Source organism: Python bivittatus, unplaced genomic scaffold (assembly GCF_059951505.1).
Source record: "Python bivittatus isolate LINGU-HERP-01145 unplaced genomic scaffold, Pbiv_v1 ctg000580_np1212, whole genome shotgun sequence".
Taxonomy (NCBI): domain Eukaryota; kingdom Metazoa; phylum Chordata; class Lepidosauria; order Squamata; family Pythonidae; genus Python; species Python bivittatus.
In genome coordinates, this window is record NW_028277087.1 from 899541 (window position 1) to 918396 (window position 18856).

The following is an 18856-nucleotide window of genomic DNA, read 5'->3' on the forward strand; positions in this document are numbered from 1 at the left end:
AACCGGGCGACGACACAGCAGCGGAAAGCCGAGGTGGGGTGTGGGGAGCTGTGGGGAGCCCTCCAGGATCAGCTGAGCCCCCCCGCCCACAGACCCTAAAAATCCCCCCTGCCTTTAGCAGCTGCCTCCCCGCCTCCCGCCTCCCCCCCCCCCGCCAAAGGTGGTTTGTTGTTGTTTGGGGCTTTTCCCCCTTTTTCTTTTTTCTTTTGCAATTGCATGATAGCCGAGTTGGCATAGAGTTGCCGAGAAGGAGGAGCAAAAAAGAAAAAAAGGGGGGGGGGCTTTTATTTCTCGTCCCCACCCCCCCACCCCCTCCCCCGCTTTCTAACCCCTGCTTAGCCCGCTCCCGTCTCTTGGACAATCGGATCCCTCGCAGACAAGCATGTGAGGACTAGAGGACAGGTGTAAAGGGACGGGGGGAGCAAGAGAGAGGGGGGGAAGGAAGGAGGAGTCCTGCGCCCCCCCTCCGCCTTTCCCTCCCCTCAAAAGGCTTCGGAGAGCCTCGGAGAGTTTTTGAGCCAGAACTGCAGCAAACAAGATTTCAGCCTCTCTGGGAGATCTCGGAGCCGATTCAAGGTAAGACCCGAGCCGTTCTTTCGACGGATCCTCTTCGCCGCGGATCTGTTTTCCAAAAAGAAAAGCCGGGGGGGGGGGTGTCCTTTCCTCTGTTCCCCTTTTTCTGTTTTAAATGCTTGCAAACTTTGTAGGATTCGAGCAATTCTAAGGGGGGGGGTGGATAGGAATTGCCCGAATTATAAAAACTTACAAAAGGCTCGTTTCAGGCTTATAGGAAAGCAAAGAGCTTCGATCTGTGGCTTTCTGTGTGTGACCAGGCACCTTCCTGCTGTCAGTTGGCTGGAACTGGGTTCACTGCAAACCGGGGGCATTCGATTAAAATCCCCAGAAAATCCAGCTGCCCCCTTCCTTTCCCCACCCCAGACCTTGCGTTACTTTTTAAATGCTTGTTTGGACCCGCAGCAGATTCCTGGAGGACAGCCCTTGCCGCCCAGCTCTGCTAGCTTTCTTCCGGGGGGGGGGGGGGAGAGGGGAAGGCAGAATCCTGTTATTCCATGGACAGTAGTGGCTTTTTAAGGGCTGGATCCTTGTGCGTGGGTGGGTGGCCACCAGACTCCTTCTGGCACCCACGTCGTGTTTTATTTTGGGGGGGGGAGAAGGGGTCTGCAGCAGCAATGCCATGCCCCTTTGCTTTGGAGCCCGTTTGGTGGACCCAGAAATTTTTTAATTACGGGAGAGAATAATAAGTGGGAAGCAGGAGTGAATTCCGACCGAACCTCGTATTGTCTCCATTGTCGGTTCCTGGGGAGAGAGAGCCTCTGGGGAGGGTCATTGTTCCCCCCCTCCCCAAAAGCCAGACACCAGATCCTGCTAGAATCGGTTGCTTTGCACAGAAGGAGGCAGCCCTGCTCTGGGACCGAAGGAAGATGTTGCGGAAGGAGAAGGAGAATTCAGGGAGGGACGAGGCTTCGAAGCATCTCGGGTGCAGGCCAGGCCAGCAAGCCCCCGTCAGCCCCCAAATCGCGTGAGCCTCCTCTCTCCTGAGGAATCCAGGTAGCCGGGTGGGAGGGAAGGAAGGGAGGGAGGGAGGGAGGGAGGGAGGGAGGGAAGGAGAGAGAAGGAGAAAAAAGGAGGGAGGGAGGGAGGGAGGGAGGGAGGAAGGAAGGAAGGAAGGAAGGAAGGAAGGAAGGAAGGAAGGAAGGAAGGAAGGAAGGAAGGAAGGAAGGGAGGGCCCGGGTTTGGCCCTCCTAGTGTCTGAGGAGGGGTGTGGGAGCCGAAAGAGGCAGCCGCGGGCGATTCGTGCAGCTGCAAGGGAGGGGGGGACGTGGCTTTATGCACGCTCTGTCACAAAGTGGGGATACTGGGAATCGGAGAGAAGATGGACGTTGGTGGAGGAAAACATCTGTCAGAAGCGTTTCCTGTTCCCGGGCACTTCTCCCGCTGGCCTCCCTGCCCTGGGTTTCACAAAACCTCCCCGGGCGGAGGGGCGCCGGGTGGCTCCCTTCTGGTCCCTCGAAAGCGGTGGCACGCAGCTCTTGGGGCCTTTTCGGATGGCACGGTTACAAAAAGGGACGCCGAGGGCGGCAGGGAGACTTGCTGTGGCCGAAAGGGGCCCCAGAGCCCACTCCCGGAGCCCCACTTGTCTGGGGCTACAGCTCTTCTTTCTCAAGAGAGAGACCCAGAATACCTATGCGCTCTTTGTATGCTCAGGGGAACCATATTCTCGCTGCTCCTTCGGTTTTCAGGGTCAGGGTCAGCCTTGGGGATTGAGGAGGGCAGGCTATAGCCTCCCCCCCGCGATGTTTCTCTCCCCCCCTTCCCACAGGCGGACGATGCTTCCAAGTTGCTCCGGCTGCATTCACACAACCCAATAAGCAGCCAGTGAAAACCTGGCATTCACACAGCGTGCTAAGCTGGAGTAATGCCATCTTGGGTTAGATTTGTCATGGCGTAGCCAGCTATGCAAGTCCGGCCCTTTAGGTAGCCTCTGGTTCAAGGTGCTGGGAATGAGTTCATTCGGGAACCGGGTTAAACTTTATTTATTTTTTTAAAGCTCTTGTTTGTGCTTTCAGTATAGGGTGAAAAGATGGGGAGGGATCCTTTCCCGCCTGGAAACCTTTTCCTTTCACTGCGTCCCCTGAGATCTCTCCAGACTTTGCAGGGCAGAGCAGGAGGGGTGCTCTGCATATGCTCAGGGACTGTCTGGCATGTTTGTCTGTTCCGAGGCAACACCCATGAATGCTTATAAGTGGGGGGGCACAAAGCTTTGTGAAGATGGCTCCTGTGATTTCTTTGGGGTTAATAGGTAGCGTATGTTGAAGGATCTGGTGTGGGGGGGGAGGGAGAAGGGCTGAAATGAAGGCATCTTTGGATAAAAGAGTTGGCCCACATGAGGCTGCCCAACCAGAGATTTCTCCCTGAATCACTTGGCCTCTTGAATGGGTGCTGATCTCATTGTATCACCCCCCCCAAACCAATTTCTGCACGCTCCCATCATCCTTAGCCTGCACTGTTGGCTTAAGTCTGCCCCTTTCGCAGCTCCCTGCTCTGACTTGAACGTTTTGGATTTGCGCCTGGTAGATCAGGTTGGGTGGGTGGAGGGGAGGGGAGGGAGGGGAGAAGAACAGCAGACAGCTTGGGGCAGCCCAAGCAGAGACAAGCTCATGGTTTTACCCTCTGGAAAGTAAGCAGCGGCAAAGCCAACGGCTTCTGAGCATGCCTGGAGTGCCGCGGCGTCTCCCTCCGCTGTTCCCGCCCCAGCCGTCTGCCCCGTCTGGGGCGTACGGCCTCCTGCTTTTCCCGGCTGCATCTTTTCCGAGCGTGGATGCCAGCCTCCAGCAGAGACTTCAATTGGGCCCTCTGGAGTTTCTCAGAGCCTGGTAGCTGGCGTTGGCTTCTTAAGTGCTCCCACGGGGCCCGTTGAGGATTGGCATCTGCCCAGAACCCAGGAGCTCTTCCCTGTCCCGTCAGATTCTTCCAACCCCCTGGCCTCTCCGCCACGGCCAACTTTCCTTCTGTCGGGGAGAGCGAAAGCATTATAAAGATCGGATGTAGCCTGGGTCAGCTCGGAAACTGAATCCCAGGGATGTTTCGGGTACAAATCGTGCGAATCTCTCCTTCCCCTGGGGTCTTGGTCACCGAGTCACCTTTTGACCTTGGAAGACTCGGGGCCTCCGAGCTGCCCTGGCCTCTCATTTCCACGGGCCAGGGGGGTCTCCACGTGGGACCCGAAAGGAACCAGCCAATGATTGGCATGACCTGGTCGGCTTTCCAGGTTTCCCCCAGCCTGGTCCTTGGGCGAGGCCAGCTCCAGCCCCCCTCCGAGCCCGGCGAAAAAAGGGGTTCTAAAAAAGTTAGAGGACCACAATGGGGTCCCCGTCCTCTTAAAGCAGACCCCCTCCAGCCTCCAACCTGAGTTGGTTCCTCTTTGCCCGCTGAAGTCTCCAGCTGCTGATAAGCTTTCAGTCTGCTCCGGCTTGTTGGAATACTTTTCGGAAAATTCTCAAGCTGGGCGAGATAAGCGCATTCTTCCGATTCAGGGCGGCCTGAGAAAGCAATCTGCATGTTTGATGGAGGGAGATTTATTCCGCCGAGGCTGCAGGATGACGCGGCAGAGGCCTGAGAGAGTGCAATGGAGGGTTTCTTAATGCTAACTAAATACGCTCCACGCCCCTCCCCAGCCTTGCAAGTCAAAATCTGCCAAAGTGGGCAGGGGTTGCATCGTACGAATTCTCCACACGTGGGGAGGATGTCTAGGGGTGCCGTAATGCATCTGCATTAGAGACAAGCAGGGTGCATTCGTGTGTGTGTGTAATTTCCCTGCCCTCTCTGCTTTCGAGCTGCAGCCGAAAGTGGTACAGTCCCTGCTGATCCCTCTAGGGCTCTACCACCTGCGTAGACTGAGCCTTGGCGAGCAGAACGAGAAAGGTACCTGTCAGGAGGAAAGAGGAAGGGTGGAAATTATTCTCAAAGGGGTGTAGCCCCCCTGTTCTTTTGGGGGGATCCAGAATTCAGAACGAATTGCCCTGAGCATTCACGAGCTCTGGATAAGAATTTCACAACCGGTCGGTTGAAAAAAACAGCGTCCTCTTAGATTGTTGCTTTGTTGGGGGGAGGTTAAATTGAGGGTCCTGCATAGGCAACCCCCCCGCAAAACAATAACCAGCCCCCCAATCCTTCCCAAATGGGCACTCGCCAGATGTTGAGGCTACGGTGGTCAAAGTCCCCCACCCCCTGGGTGAATTCCAGGGGTTGCAGGGCCGTGTGTCCAAAAGGGGCTGGGCTGGAGAAGATCGGACAGATACCTTCGTGGTCAGATGGCCAGCCTGGGTCAAAGCTTTGGGCTCATCAGCGGCTCTTCCTTGATGGAGGATCCGCGTTCGAGTTTCCACTCGTCCGTGGATGGCGCAGGACCACTTTCCGGAATCCGTCCACAAGATGGCCCGCTGTTTCCTAGCGAGCTGGCTAGGAGCCGCCCCAATCACTCCCAGATCCAGGGGGGCAATGCCGCAAGCCTTTTGTTGCCCACTGGGGATCAGGACACCCAAAGCACAGCTCCCCACATCCCCAGCAAAAAAACCGAGGCGAGTTATGCAAAATTTAACCACGTCTTTCGCCGGCAGAAGGAGGCCCGACAGAGGCGTTAATTTGGATTCTGTAGACTTGGAGGTGTGAAAGTAGCCGGTTTAACCTGCCAAGAACAGGTTGCGGTTTGGGCAGGAGCGCCGAGGGAGGGCCTCCCGTGCGCCCGCTGCTCCCCGCATCCCCGTCTCTCGCTCCCACCAAGCTGGAATTTGCACCGCCTGGGCTGAGCTCTGAAAAGTTCGGGGCGGGGAGGCGGTTGCTGGAGTCAGACTGCCGTGGGAAGCGGAGGAGGCATCTGCTTGCAGACGGCTTGCTCTTTTCTCGACAAGAAGGGCAATATTAGAGGTGGCAAGGCTGCTCAAGGAGAGAGCCCCTGTCTTCGCCTGCTAGGGCATCGGTGCCAAGGGTCCCTCGGAGGGGTCCCCTGGGGCCTCCAGGCCTCCAAGCCAGAGCTAGACGGCACCCTACAAAGATTGAGCTTGGCATATCTCTGCAAGCATGCAAAAGGCCCATAATACAAGGCGGAGGAAGGCAAAGCGGTGCCCATGGCGCCAGGGTGCCCAGAGACACACCTCCCTTGGCACCCGCTCGCCTCTTATTTTTAAGGGATCATTTTGAATAACTGCTGGAAAGTGCTTGGCTCTTCTGCTCATTTTGTTGGCAGTGATGCTTCTGAAACTCACTTGGGCCCAGAGACCCTGGTCCTTCCTGCCAGCCCTGCAAGGTAGTCCAGAGGAGAAGCACCAGCCAGGAGTACTAATGCTACCTTTATTGTAAGGTTACAGGAACAGAATCTTGCAAGTCTGAAAGTGCGTTTCTCCCCTCCTTGACTTTTACTTTCCAGAAAACTCAGGAGGGTCCCTTCTGAGATGCTTCCCATGCCCCTTTTCCTTCAGTGGGCCGAAATACCTTCTGTGCTATGCTTTTCTAGTCTTGTCCAAAGGTATTTTTGAATAGGTAGGAGGAAAAAAGGCAAAGGGACATTGGAATGGCAAGGGACTGGGACCCACTGCATTTTTTACTGTTCTAATTGCTTTTGTCTTATTTGTGCTGGCCTAAGACCATAATAAAGATTTATCTATGTAAGGAGGCGCAGCAGGGAGAAACTTTGCCTGTTTGCTAGAGTGAGAGAGAGCTGTTTTGTGACTGGCCGTGGCCCCGGCTGCCATTTTGTGAGAGCGCCCACGACAGCGTGTCAGAATGCCCAATCTGCTCTCTACCCTGAAAAATCAGAAGGAGCGCCTTTCCCAACGAACCAATTTTATTAAAAGGTGGAACTATCCTGGTTTTGGGCTATCAGGGACTATACAGGGAGCTACCCCATCTGGTTCAACGTTCGCTCACTTTACTGCTGAAAATCCGGGACAGAAGACTGCCTTTGCCCCCTGCTCGCTGATTATTTCACCAAAGCCTCTTGCCCGGATTATCCCATTTTCTAGGTTTGTACAAATCCCTGATTTGTGATGGACCAAATGCTCCCCCCTCAAAACTTAACCCAGTTTAGCCCTAGTGTGGACGCAGCCACTAGGTCAGTGTTTCTCAACCTTGGCCCCTTTAAGAGGTCTGGCTGGGTGGGGAATTCTGGGAGTTGAAGTCCAGACCTCTTAAAGGGGCCAAGGTTGAGAAACATTGCAGCAGGTCTTTCACTGATCCAGTTGAAGGTGCTATGTGGGTGCAGAAGCCCAGATCACCTCTAGGGGGCAGCAACGAACAGGTTTTCTGCCATCTAGTGGTCATCTGGAAGTTTGCAGTCCAGAATTGATCTATGGTAGCTTCTGGCATTCCTATGATGTGTCTGTTTCTGGTGCTTTTAGAAAACGACTGGTTCATGTTTTTATCAACTTTGCAAGATGCAAAAGCTAAGGGTGGCCCTCTAGTCTGCTGTTGCCCACCAGCAGAACTTCCAAGATGCAAAAAGACTCAGTCGTGAGGCTCACCATGGTCTCAAGAATCCTGGCAGTGGCCCTGCAAGGTAGGCCGCTCTTCCCATTCCAACATTGTATTCGAGGAGGGCCAAGGCAGAATGGAACGATCTCTACAGTCCAGCCTAGGGAGACTTGATGAATCTTATGATTACAGCGAACCCTCAATTTAGCAGACCATAAAGGGGTGTCCGCTAAATCCAAGTGTCCGTTAAATCTGAATGTATGCCATTTGCTTCCACTGATGTCATTTGTGTGATGACAAAATTGATGTAAGTGGTGTCCTTGACTTAACATCTATTAAATGGGGGGGATGGAGCCTGTAGAAAATAAATAATTTCATATCTGATGCCTGCTAAACCGAGGTTCATTAAACCAAGAGTTTGCTGTATTCCATTTGTCCTTCCTTACAACAGCCCTGTGAGGTAGGACAGGCTGAGGAATTGTGCCTTCTTCGACCTTCCAGTAATGTGCACTCTCACACCGTGAGGCTCACTCAACACAAACCTAGACAGAATCTGGGTTGGATCACTGGTGATTTCTTCCGCTTATTAAATTTATGTATTTAATCAATGTATACACCAGTCGGCGAAGCGACGCTAGGTGAGATGCAGGGCACTGAAAACATGAAATGTGGGAATCGAATGCCTCTCTTAGCATATTGTCCCATTAAGCCAGGATAGAGGATATTGGTTTGGGTATCACGTAGAGCGTGAAACGCAGCACTTACAGGTTGCCAACCACCCCGTGCCAATCTGTGAGACCTTTTGGCATTTCGTAGAGTCCGGCCGACTCCCTTGTCCCCCTCGGCAGCGTGCAGAGCGACTGGCCGTACAGCTGAGCGCACGGCTTCCGAGTCAGGCTAAGCTGTGCCGCGGACAGGGAGAGGCCTACTTCTGAGTAAATTTACACCGGTGAGCTTGATCAGATAGCCCGCTTTTCTGCAGAACAGTTTCATCTCACCCATTCTCCCTTTTGAAGTAATGAACCCTCGAATCTTTGGTGTTTTAATGAGAAGTGAGGAATTCCTTGTGAGGCAGGAAAGGCGGGGGGAGCAATAACATAATAGTCCTGAAATGGAGCAAAAAGGATGAGCGATTTTGAAGAGGCACAAAAGCTGGGATTCTCTGTACAGCAACAGGGTCAGAGGATGACACCCCCCCCCCCGCCATCTTCACCATCATCTCCATTCATTGCTGTGGCCTTGAAGACGTGGGCCTGGCACATGTGTTTGCAATATCCTGCAATATCGAATGTTCTGCTCAACAGCAATGTGTTATTTCCTTCTCTGATTCCTCCCCCCTTTTTCAAAATGCCCATCCTATGACACGTGAATGGGCGTGCTGTAAATCTAGACCTGCTCCTAATCAAGAGATCACAGCAGAAAAGCAGTTTTTGCTCGTTTCTCTTTAGAGGGGCTAACAGGGAACACAGTCTTTGCTGCTCCGTCACATCTTTGCTCCGCGGGCCAGCCCACGGAGAACGTGGCAGCGTTATTAACGTTTGGCTAGTGCTTTCTAGTATTACAATGGGTTTGCACTCATTATTGATCAGATGACCGGGCAAGGCTGTTTTAGTTTGTTTTTAATGAAGGAAGTCAGCCTTCTCCCCCAGAATATGGATGTGGCTACCTGAAGTGTGAAATTGGAACCAGGGATGTCTTGAGCAAGCAGGGTGGTGCAGCAGCAAAAAAGGCCAGTGTAATCATGGGACGCATTAGCAGAAGCACACTGAATCCAGGTCACGGGAGGTAATAATTCCATTGCATCCTGGGCTGGTCAGCACAGCGGGAACCGTGGGTGTCATCCTTGGAAAGGGACATGAAGAAACTGGAGCAGGTTCGGAGGATAACAAGAGGTCAACAAACCAAGATTGGTGAGGAACTGTTAAAAGAGCTGGGCAGGGTTAGCTTGCAAAAGAGAAGACCGAGAGGAGAAATAATAGTGATCTTCAAATATCTTAAAGTTATTGTATGTGAGGAGGCAGATTTGTTCTCCGATGAAGCCAAGAGCAGAGCGAGGACCGATAGGCTGCAATTAAAAGAGGAGATTTAGGCTAAAGATTAGGAGGAATTTGCTGAAAGTAACTTCAGGAAGTTTCCAACTGGGCCACCCGGCAGGGATGGTTTAGTGGACTTCTGCCCTGAAGTCTAGATGACCTCTAATGTCCCCTCCAACGTACATGTTCCATGATTGTGTCTTTTCTTCTGTGCTGAAGCTTGTGTCTGAAAGAGCCGATGAGGAGGGGCTATCACCTCTTGCAAGGTTGGGCCCACCTCTGGGCTAGATTAGTTGAGCAGGTGGGGAGAGGGGTCCGAAGGCGACAGTTCTGGGAGTTGCAGTCCACGCATCTTAAAGATGCCAAGGTTGAGAAACACTGGTCTAGCAGGACCTGGCTTCTGAGGTGTCGGCCTGTCCCTTTAAGGCAGTGTTGTCCAAACTTGGCCACTTTAAGATGAGTGGACTTCAACTCCCAGAATTCCCCAGCCAGCATGGCTGGCTGGGGAATTCTGGGAGTTGAAGTCCACTCATCTTAAAGTGGCCAAGTTTGGACAACACTGCTTTAAGGACTTCCACTTTTCAAAAGGGGGCGGAGCTTGAGAGCTTCCAGGGTGGTGGAAGTTCTTGGGAGCTCTCCGTGGTGCTGCAGAGAGATGGGTGCATTTTGGAAGCAAACAGACCTCCTTTGCATTCTCCAGATTAAAATACAGATTGGGACACAACTGCCTTTGGTTGATGTGGTTCTCTGGATGTGCGCAATGTGGTGCCAGGCTCAAAACCTGCCTACAAAGAGAAGTGTGTGTGCATCGCCCTGCTTCCAGACTTGCAAGATTCTGTTAATGTAGCCTTGCAATAAAGTAGAGCTAGTACTGTTGTGTGTGCATTTTGCCTGGACTACCTCGCAAGGCTGACATCGATCTTGCAAGTTTGAAAGTACGTCTCTCCCCTGTCGCCTTTGCAGCCCAAGAAACTAAGGAGGGTCCTTCTGAGACGCTTTCCACACCCCCACTCCTTCTGCGGGCTCAGCTGCCGCTTATCCGACCGTTGCCCTGGCTGCGGCTCTTCCCCGTCTCCCACCGAGCATTACAGCGGGGGGAAATGAGACCCCTCACTTCGTTGTGCCATCTTTACTTTTTATCTTTGATCAGTTTTATTGTAATTTCTTTGATTGGTGTCAGCCACCCAGAGTCACTGAGAGTTGGGTGGAAAAGAAGTTTAATTTTTTAATGTTATGATTGTTGGTCGCACAATCAGCCAGATGTTTAGACTGGATTTGGCATTTTGATCCCCCGATCGAGTCCTTCCCAAGGACTGGGATGGGCAGATGTGGTTATAATGGGGTTAAAGGGATCGTCACAGGATGGAAGCTGTTCCCAGTGAAGCTGCCTTTTGCAACGGACTGGTGGTGATTTTGCCAATGCCGAGGGTCTTCAAGGGGTGCTCCAGATGTTTTGGGATGGCACCCAAGGTGCCTGTGACTGTTGGGACTCTCTTGGCTTTCTTTTGCCACAGTCGTTCTACTTCTATTTGCAGCTCTTTGTATCTTGTGATTTTCTCCACTTCTTCCCCTTTCCTTCTGCCATCTCCAGGTACTGCAATGTCCACTCTCCAGACTTTTTTGTCTTTCTTATCAAGAATTGTTAAGTCTGGGGCGTTGTGTGGCAGGCACTTGTCTGTTGGACTTCTAAAGTCCCCGAGCACTTTCGCTTCTTCATTTTCTATTACTTTGTCTGTTTTGTGATCCACCAGTTCTTGCTTGCAGGCAAGTGGCATTTCTTGCAGAGATTCCAGTGCACCATTGTGGCTACTTCGTCATGCTGTTGTTTGTGGTCACTCTGTGCTGTTCTTGCAGCAGCTGACTAGGTGGTACCCTGTTTCTCCAGCTTCTTTGCAGAGACGGCGTTTGCTGTCCGTTGCTGTCTTCTCAATTCTGGCTTTGTGTGCATTTGTTGTTAAGGCTCGGTCTTGTGCAGCCAGAATTAGCCCCTCTCTCTCTTTCTGCAACTCTCCTGCTCTTAGCCGTCGCCAAGTCTTCTGGTTATCTGCTTTGCCTGCTATTTTTTTGTGTACTGGCCACGTCATGCTTCGCCTTGCCATGTCTCTTTTCTGTTCTTCATCTGGTCTTTCTGGTAGGCCAGTTTGGTCTCTCCGGGATTCAGGAAGCCTTCATGGTGTGCTGGCTTCAGTGCATCTTCCTCACTGTCCTTCAGATATTCTCCCAATGCCCTTTTTTCTTCAAGCACGCATGGATTCCACAACATAAAGAAAGGAAGAGAGATTGGTTCTGACCCTGATGGCCTGTTGTAAGGCCTGAAAGACATGGCTGTCTGACTCGTTGGGGATCCGAATGTGTAGCTGAGCCCGTGCAGAGGTGGTGTTGAGTGTAGATCCTTTTTTAGACCTCAGCCATGGATTTCGTTGTTCGTTTTTTATACGGCCGTGGATGTGTTGAAATTGTCCTTTGCTCGTTTTGTAGTTTATCATGGTTGCAAGCCGCCCAGAGTCATGCAACAACTGAGATGGGCGGCTATATAAACCGAATCGATAAATGCTGATCGTTCTCCTCTCCCGCGCTCCCACCCAGCCCACTCTGAGTCACAAAAACCGTTCTGAAATAATGAGGGGGATCTTTCTCTTTGCACCTGGAACTGAAAGAACAATGTAGGGTTGGGTTTGGAAGAAGGCGGCTTCCTTTTTGGCAACCTTAACGCAAAGCAGAGAAATGCTCTTGCGTTTCTTTCCAGCGGCTCACGCTTAGTTCTGTGCAAAGAGTCTAATTTCCACCTCGGAGTCCTTGTTGGCTGGACTTCATTCTGCGTTAGTCAGACCGGGAGTGTGGTCTCCAGCGATCAGAGACGTTGGAACAGATGATCAAGGGGCGCGGAAAGAAGCTGTAGGAACAGGGCTTAAAGGACTTGGGTTTCCTCTTGAGGAGAGGCGAGGGGGATAGGAAAGGTCCTTCAGATCCCTGGAAGGTTTAAACACAGAGGAGGAGGTCAAGACCTGGACTCCGGCTTCCCAGGTGCGAGGCATCAGAGAATAGGCTTAAGTTACAGGAATAGGACGGGATGAATTTAAAGGAACTCTTTGTCTAGGGCTCTCCTCATGGGGCTGTTGCAGTAAGGAGAAAAACAGGGCAAGAGGCATTCTCTTTAATAATAATAATAATAATTATTATTATTATTATTTAATGCATTTTGCAATTGTCCATCAGTGCCATATTTAACTGTAATTGTACAATTCCAGCATCGTTATGTTTATCCAACTGGAGTTGGGCAGTCAATACATTTAAATACGTAATAATAATAATGACATTTCAGAAATTATATTTACCGTTGATATAAACTTTTTTCTCCTTACTGGTGAAAGTTTAACTCAGTGTTTTTCAAACTTGGCCACTTGAAGAGGTGGGGACTTCAGACTTCAGAGGTGGGGACTGGTTTAACTTATTTAAGTTATTTAATATGTATTATTCACGTATCATAATGCAATAAAACAATTACTTGGAAATAATAATCATATATGAAATGTATAGCCCCCCAACTTGCAGCTACTTTTCTGTTGTAGGGAGGAGATCTAAACTGACTGTTAGAAACAACCATCTTTCCTAATATAAAGAACTGTGTTTTTCAACCTTGGCCACTTTAAGAGGTGCAGACTTCAACTCCCAGAATTCCCCAGCCAGCATGAATTCTGGGAGTTGAAGTCCACAGGTCTTAAAGTTACCAAGTTTCAGAAACAATGAAATAGAGGGCCTTAGCATAACAAGGAAGCCCAATTCCATCAGGAGCCTGACGCTTCTAGGCTTGCTGGCCTCAACGCTTCCTTCTGCCGTGTCACGTGCAAATTTGCACTTGAAACACCCACGTGGGGTTCTCCCCAAGAGATGCATTGCAGGCATTTTTGTATTTTTTTAACGCTTCTGCTCAGACAGCTAGAAATGGCATCAAGTAATCCAGTGAATTCCTGACCTTTGCAAGGATTTCAAGAGTTCCCGTGGGGCTCATCTGTGTGGATTTTCCAACTCTTGGAATTCTTCTGGGTTCCCCCACTGGACCAGCAATTATTCCCATTAGTCCCGGAGAGATTAAAAGGCTGCTTTGGACTGGATTGCTAATACTTTGCAGGAAGATGGAAATCTGCATGGGGCGCCGTGCAATTTTGCATTTATTCTTCTTCCCAGGCATCTTTTTTATACTATATTTCAGAGGGAGAGAGATTGGGAAAGCAATTTTCCGCCAGTATCACAGATTGCATTCATGCCATTTCACACTATCCCCACATATATCTGCCCTCCCTTAATACGTGCATTTTCGTACCTTCTACTTGAGTTCCATACTCCATCATAACAAAGTACAGATTTCAGTGCATCAACCAGGATCGAGGCATTGTGAATAGGCGGAGCTGACATTCAGATGCAAAGGAAACGGATTTTTCCCCAGTCATAAGTCATGCGCAAATTATCCCACCTTTTCTTCCTGCCCACGCAGAGCAAGGAAAGTTCAGAGCAAATAGCTCTCAGTTGCCTGGAGTAACAGGTTAATGTTTCTGGATTCTACCCTTCAACAACTGACATGTAAAAAGGCCTTTTGAACATCCCCACCAAATTTGTGGGTTATGATTTCTCTCAGTTCCGCCAAGGAAAAGGAGATTACGGATCTCACCGTTTCTCAAGGATCGAAGCGCTTTTTAGCAGTGAGAGGAGCGCTACACGTGGAAACGACGTCCCACAGGAGAAATCCTTCTTGGCGTTTTTCTCCCGGGACTGAGCAGAAGCATCGAAAGCCGGAGCGACTGAGCGTGCAATGGAAAGCATTAACGCACATCCTCTCAGCCCTGCACCACTGCATCAGGGCCAGAAGACCGGGACCCGACCATGAGAATTCGCCAGCCTTCTCTCCCCCTTTGCAACCAAACTCCAAAGCAATTTCTTTTTCATAAACCCAAAACGGGGAGGGTTCCTTGAGGCTATCCAGCCTAACCCTCTGCTCAGGGCAGGAATCCAACTTAAAGTATCCCTCCTACTCTCGGCCTGAAAACATCCAGCCAAGGGAGCTCGCGAACTTTCTTTGCATCACCCAGTGTTTTTCAATCTTGGCAACTTTAAGAGGTGCGGACTTCAACTCCCAGAATTCATGCTCCCTAGGGAATTCTGGGAGTTGAGGTCCTCTTAAAGTGGCCAAGGTTGAAAAACACGGTTCTTTATATTAGGAAAGATGGTTGTTCCTAACAGTCAGTTTAGATCTCCTCCCTACAACAGAAAAGTCGCTGCAAGTCGGGCAGCATATACATTTCATAAATGATTATTATTTCCAAGTAATTGTTTTATTGCATTATGAGACGCGAATAATACATTATAAAGTACAGATATTAGCTGGGTACGGTGGTATTTATGCAATATAAACTAGTAATTGTTAACACTATGATGATTTAAATAAGTTAAACCAGCGTTTTTCAAACTTGGCAGCTTGAAGATGTGTGGACTTCAACTCCCAGAATTCTCTAGCCAGTATGCTGGGTGGGGCATTCTGGGAGTTGAAGTCCACCCATCTTAAAGCATGCTGGCTGGGGCATTCTGGGAGTTGAAGTCCACCAGGCTTAAAGTAGCCAAGTTTGAGAAAGAAGTGATCTATTTCCCCCAGCACAAGTTGATGACCCTTCTCATATTTACCAAGGGCTGGGGCTGTGGAAGGGTTCAGGCTTGTAACTGGACAATTTTTCACAGCCCAGCTGTTCAATCTGGCCACCTTTTTTCTCCACTCCTCTCCCGCGCCTTTTCACCTCTTTTGGGGACGGCTGCTGGGGACAGACCCCGTGGCGATACTGCCGTGGCACTCCGTGGCCTCCTTAAGACCCAGTAATCCCCCCCTTTTCAGCTTCTTCCTCGCCGGCCCTTGAGGCTGAATGTTTCCTCAGTCTTATCCAGGGACATCCATCCTTGGAAAACTCAGCTCAGTTGGGACCTGGCTGGTAAATACGCTTGGGTTGGGGGCTGCCAGTCCAGGAAACCAAGCAAAACTGCCAAATTAAAATCCTTCTGCAAATAGCCATGGCTGTGTTAGAATCTGGTTTGGGATTCTCCTTTTCCTCTGTAACGGAGTTGGGCTGGTCAGTCCACGCGATCTGATTTGCCCTCAGCCTTGGTCAAGAGAGCCGATGCTGCGTCTGGCCCCACAGATTTCACCCTGGAGCAGAAAATCAACTAGGGAGGAATTTGCTGGGGCTGAGAGGCTAATGTCGGCGTGGAAGCCTCTGCGATCCGGAGGGCTGCTTCGAGGAGGAGCAGAGCAGGGCCGAACCTCTGCGGGCGTTTAAAAAGGATGATCTCCGGTTGCAAATGCGGGCTGTTGAAAATTTGGCATCTTCTCCATCAGCTTTCCCTCACCAGGATGCTCTGCCGATGGGTGGAGCATCTCCCAGAATTCCCCAGCCTGCATAGCCGTTGCTGAGGATACTGGGAATTGAATGCTGGATCTTTGGAGGGGGGAGGAAGATAGTCTAGTTCCCCCATGCTCCTGAAAGCAAGAAGATTCTACCTCATGTCTTTCCTCAACTTCTGGTGGGGTTCAACTTTGCTTCCAAGGCTTGACTCCATCCAAGCCTTCATGCATTCTCTACTTTGCAGCCTTTGGGTTTTAATGGGTTGCACTTCCTTCTTGCAGTGAATTCTGCTTACGGGGTGTCTGTTGGGAGGTAGCCGAAAAAGTCCAGAGGGTGGGCACCCCCATGCAATCAAAGCCCTGCCCCTTTTGGGGGGGTGTCTCCATGCAAATTTAAAGGGGCAAGGCTTTGATATGGTAACCAACATCTTGACTTTTTCGACCCCCTCCCTGCGGACACCCCTGCGTGTATTGATCCCCTTTACACCTCTGAGCGGAAATGAAGGGGCTGGAGAAAGAATCACCCCACTCACCATTTTAAGACTCCCTCCCAGTATAAAGTACAGTCCCCGAAGGAAGAAAGCTAGCTTGGCAGGCAGAAGGGCTGGAATGCCCAGCTTTCTACCTGCGGCCTGCTGGTCTTCGATGCAATTTTCAGGTGAGCGCTTGGGCTGCCACCTGAACTGTGATGCTCTTAGAAAACCCGAGGGAAGATGACCTTGTGAAATTGAAACCGTTGGCCTGGCTCTATCGCTTTTCCCGGCATTCACTGGGGGTTTTAAGAAATTCGCGGGGATGAATTTTCACAGCTTTTCCTTTTTGCTGAAAAAAGGCTCTGGTTTGAAGGGGAAGGGGAAGGAGACAAGGTTTGGATTTTTTTCCTGAAAAAGTGGAAATCCCTTAGGAAAGGCAAAGAATTCCAGATTTGGTGAAGAATTGGGCTCTCTTGCTCGCTTTGAATGGGGTGGACCAGTAGCTCCTGTCTTCTCTCCAGCCGTCTGCGAAGGCAATGTCTAAAACAGTGTTGCTCAACCTTGGGAACTTTCAGAGGTGTGGACTTCAACTCCCAGAATTCCCCAGCCATGCTGGCTGGGGAATTCTGGGAGTTGAAGTCCACACCTCTGAAAGTTCCCAAGGTTGAGCAACACTGGTCTAAGGAGTCAAGGTGACAAGCAAGATACTCTCCTGAGTCACGGGAGACTCCAATTTGCAGGATCACGATTTGCACCATTAACTTCAACAAAAGATAGAACTCAAGAAGGCCTCCAAAGTTACATTTTTTCCTCCAGATTCTTCCTCCTAAACTCCAATTGGGGCCTGCAGGGGGGCATCTCTACAGGCCAAGTTCTCATCCCCCCCCCCCCTTCCAGATCTTCAGCTCTCCTGGGTTCGGCTCAGCTCCCACCGCCTTAGAGGATCACCCCAAGCTTTGAAAAAAGATTTGGCAGAGGAGGAGAACCGGATGGTGGGAAGCAGTCAAGTGTTGTTGGCGGGTGCTAAGGGCCATCACCAGCTCACCCCCGGAGGATGTCCTAATTTGGGGTCACGGTCATGGAAGAACCCACTTCTCTGGTTGCAGACGTCAGGTGCAGAATGCCAGGAACTGGCCAGAAATGCTGTGCCCAGTTGGATTCTTACTGGAGAGTCTTACTGGACAGCCACCCACTGGGCACCACCAGTTGCCGAAGCCACACCCCAAGCCCTTTGCAGTCCAGTGCACTCCCCCAGCCCTCCAGACTGTCCACAGCCCCACGGCAGGAGGAGGCTGATTGCTGCCTCTCTGCATGAGTGTATGGTAGAAGAAGCATTTGGTGAAATCAGAGCTGGTCACTGATGGTGGAGGAGGAGGCATGGGGTGCATCTCTGCATGAGTGAGGGGCAGGACAGAGGCTCGGTGTGGTCAGCGCTGCCAACTGTGGTGTGGAAAGGAGAGGGTGCTCATTGTCTCTCTGCATGAATGAACTGGCCCATCCAGTGTTTGGTGAGCTCAAAATTGCTTGTCATCCCAAGGGGGCTGCTGGCCGCATTCCTATCTGTTATTCATCACTCAGGGCTTGACTAGAGGTGGGAATGTTTGGAGACTCGAAATGGCAAACAGATTAAGATGCATTAGAGGAAGCTGTATCCAAAAAGGTATATATTTGGGGCGCATTGTGCATGCAAGTTAATTTATTTTTATGCACTGATTTGATTTGCATTCTGCCTTCCTCTTCAGTCGAACGCCCAGGTGGTTTCAACCCGGCTTTTGCGGCCTTTTGTTCCCGCGGCGGCGCAGAAATTGGCTGGAGCAAATTTCTGATTGCTTTTCTGCGAAACTAAAATGGGGCCTATTTAGACGATCCAGGGGTCCTTAATAAGAGCTCTCGGCTGCACGAGGGGGAGCCGGAAGGGTGTCTGCTTGAGCATCAGAGCATTTCTGCCGATACAGTCCCCCGTCTGAAGCCCCCGGGGCCTGGAATCAGTGACTGACCCAGCCTCGGAAAAGCTCTGAAGGGCTTTTCCTCACCAGATGATTCCGAGAAGTGCTGCTGGGCTGTTCAGAGGCAGTGACCATCAGTGTTTTTCCACCTCGGCCACTTGAAGATGTGTGGACTTCAGCTCCCAGAATTCCCCCGCCAGCATGCATGGACTTTGACCCCCAGAACCCCCTAGCCAGCCTTCTGGGAATTCTGGGAGTTGAAGTCCACATCTTAAAACGGCCAACGTTGAAAAACTCTGACGCAGAGGAACTAAGATCTGCCCTTGAGAAGGAGGTCGGAGAGTAGAAAATGTGAGAAAGAGTCATCCGCCTCACCTTAACCTTCAAAAGGGGACAGTGAAGGTTTTGGACAGGTATCCAAGACTCTGTTCATGTCCCCTGCCACGATAAAATAGCGTGTTATTATTGTGGCCGAATCTTACGCCTTAGGGATCCCTGCCGTGTAGGTTTCATGGCCCGCCTCGAAGGGCTGACCCCATAACGCTCAGGCCGGGGTCCGGAAGCAGCTGATTGCATCGTTCTCTGTTTCCAGTGCTGAGAGTTTGCGAGAAACCTGGCGGCACGCGGGGTCGGCAGGTGTGGGAAACCGCCACTGGAAAGCAGCCTGTGCATTGAGGAGAACATCTTGTCCCCCCGCAACAGATCGAGGGCATTCCATGGGATCCATGGGTTTTGGGGGGGGCAAAAATCAGGAAGCAGCAAATGGAAGGGAGAAAAACAGAGCAGAACACCCCCCCCCCATCCACGAACACTTTAACCTTCCTTTGCAATTTCTGCTGGGGCGGGGAGAGGTTTAAAGACCCACTTTATTCCCCCCGCCTCTCCCGGTGCACACGTGGCTGTCTGCTTTTTCCAGTTCGCCAAGGGAGGATGGTGTGTGTGTGTGTGTGTAACCTGAATTATAAGATAATTTTCCGTAGGAGGCAGGGCTGGTGTCACTGGAGCAGCTTTTGAAATTGGGCAAAGGGGTGCAGC

At 51.1% G+C, this 18856-nt stretch overlaps 1 protein-coding gene across 2 annotated transcripts in view; it reads left to right on the top strand.

The window, feature by feature from the left end:
• The first annotated feature begins 326 nt into the window (after window positions 1-326).
• Window positions 327-18856, top strand: part of SEMA6B (semaphorin 6B) — a 148421-nt gene continuing 129891 nt past the window's right edge. The window contains exon 1 of one of the 2 annotated variants that reach the window (XM_088149321.1): window positions 327-576. The gene's annotated coding sequence lies outside the window, so the exon portion shown is untranslated. Of the gene's footprint in view, window positions 577-1182; window positions 1570-18856 lie in introns of those variants that run through there. The other variant, XM_088149322.1, reaches the window with a different exon arrangement.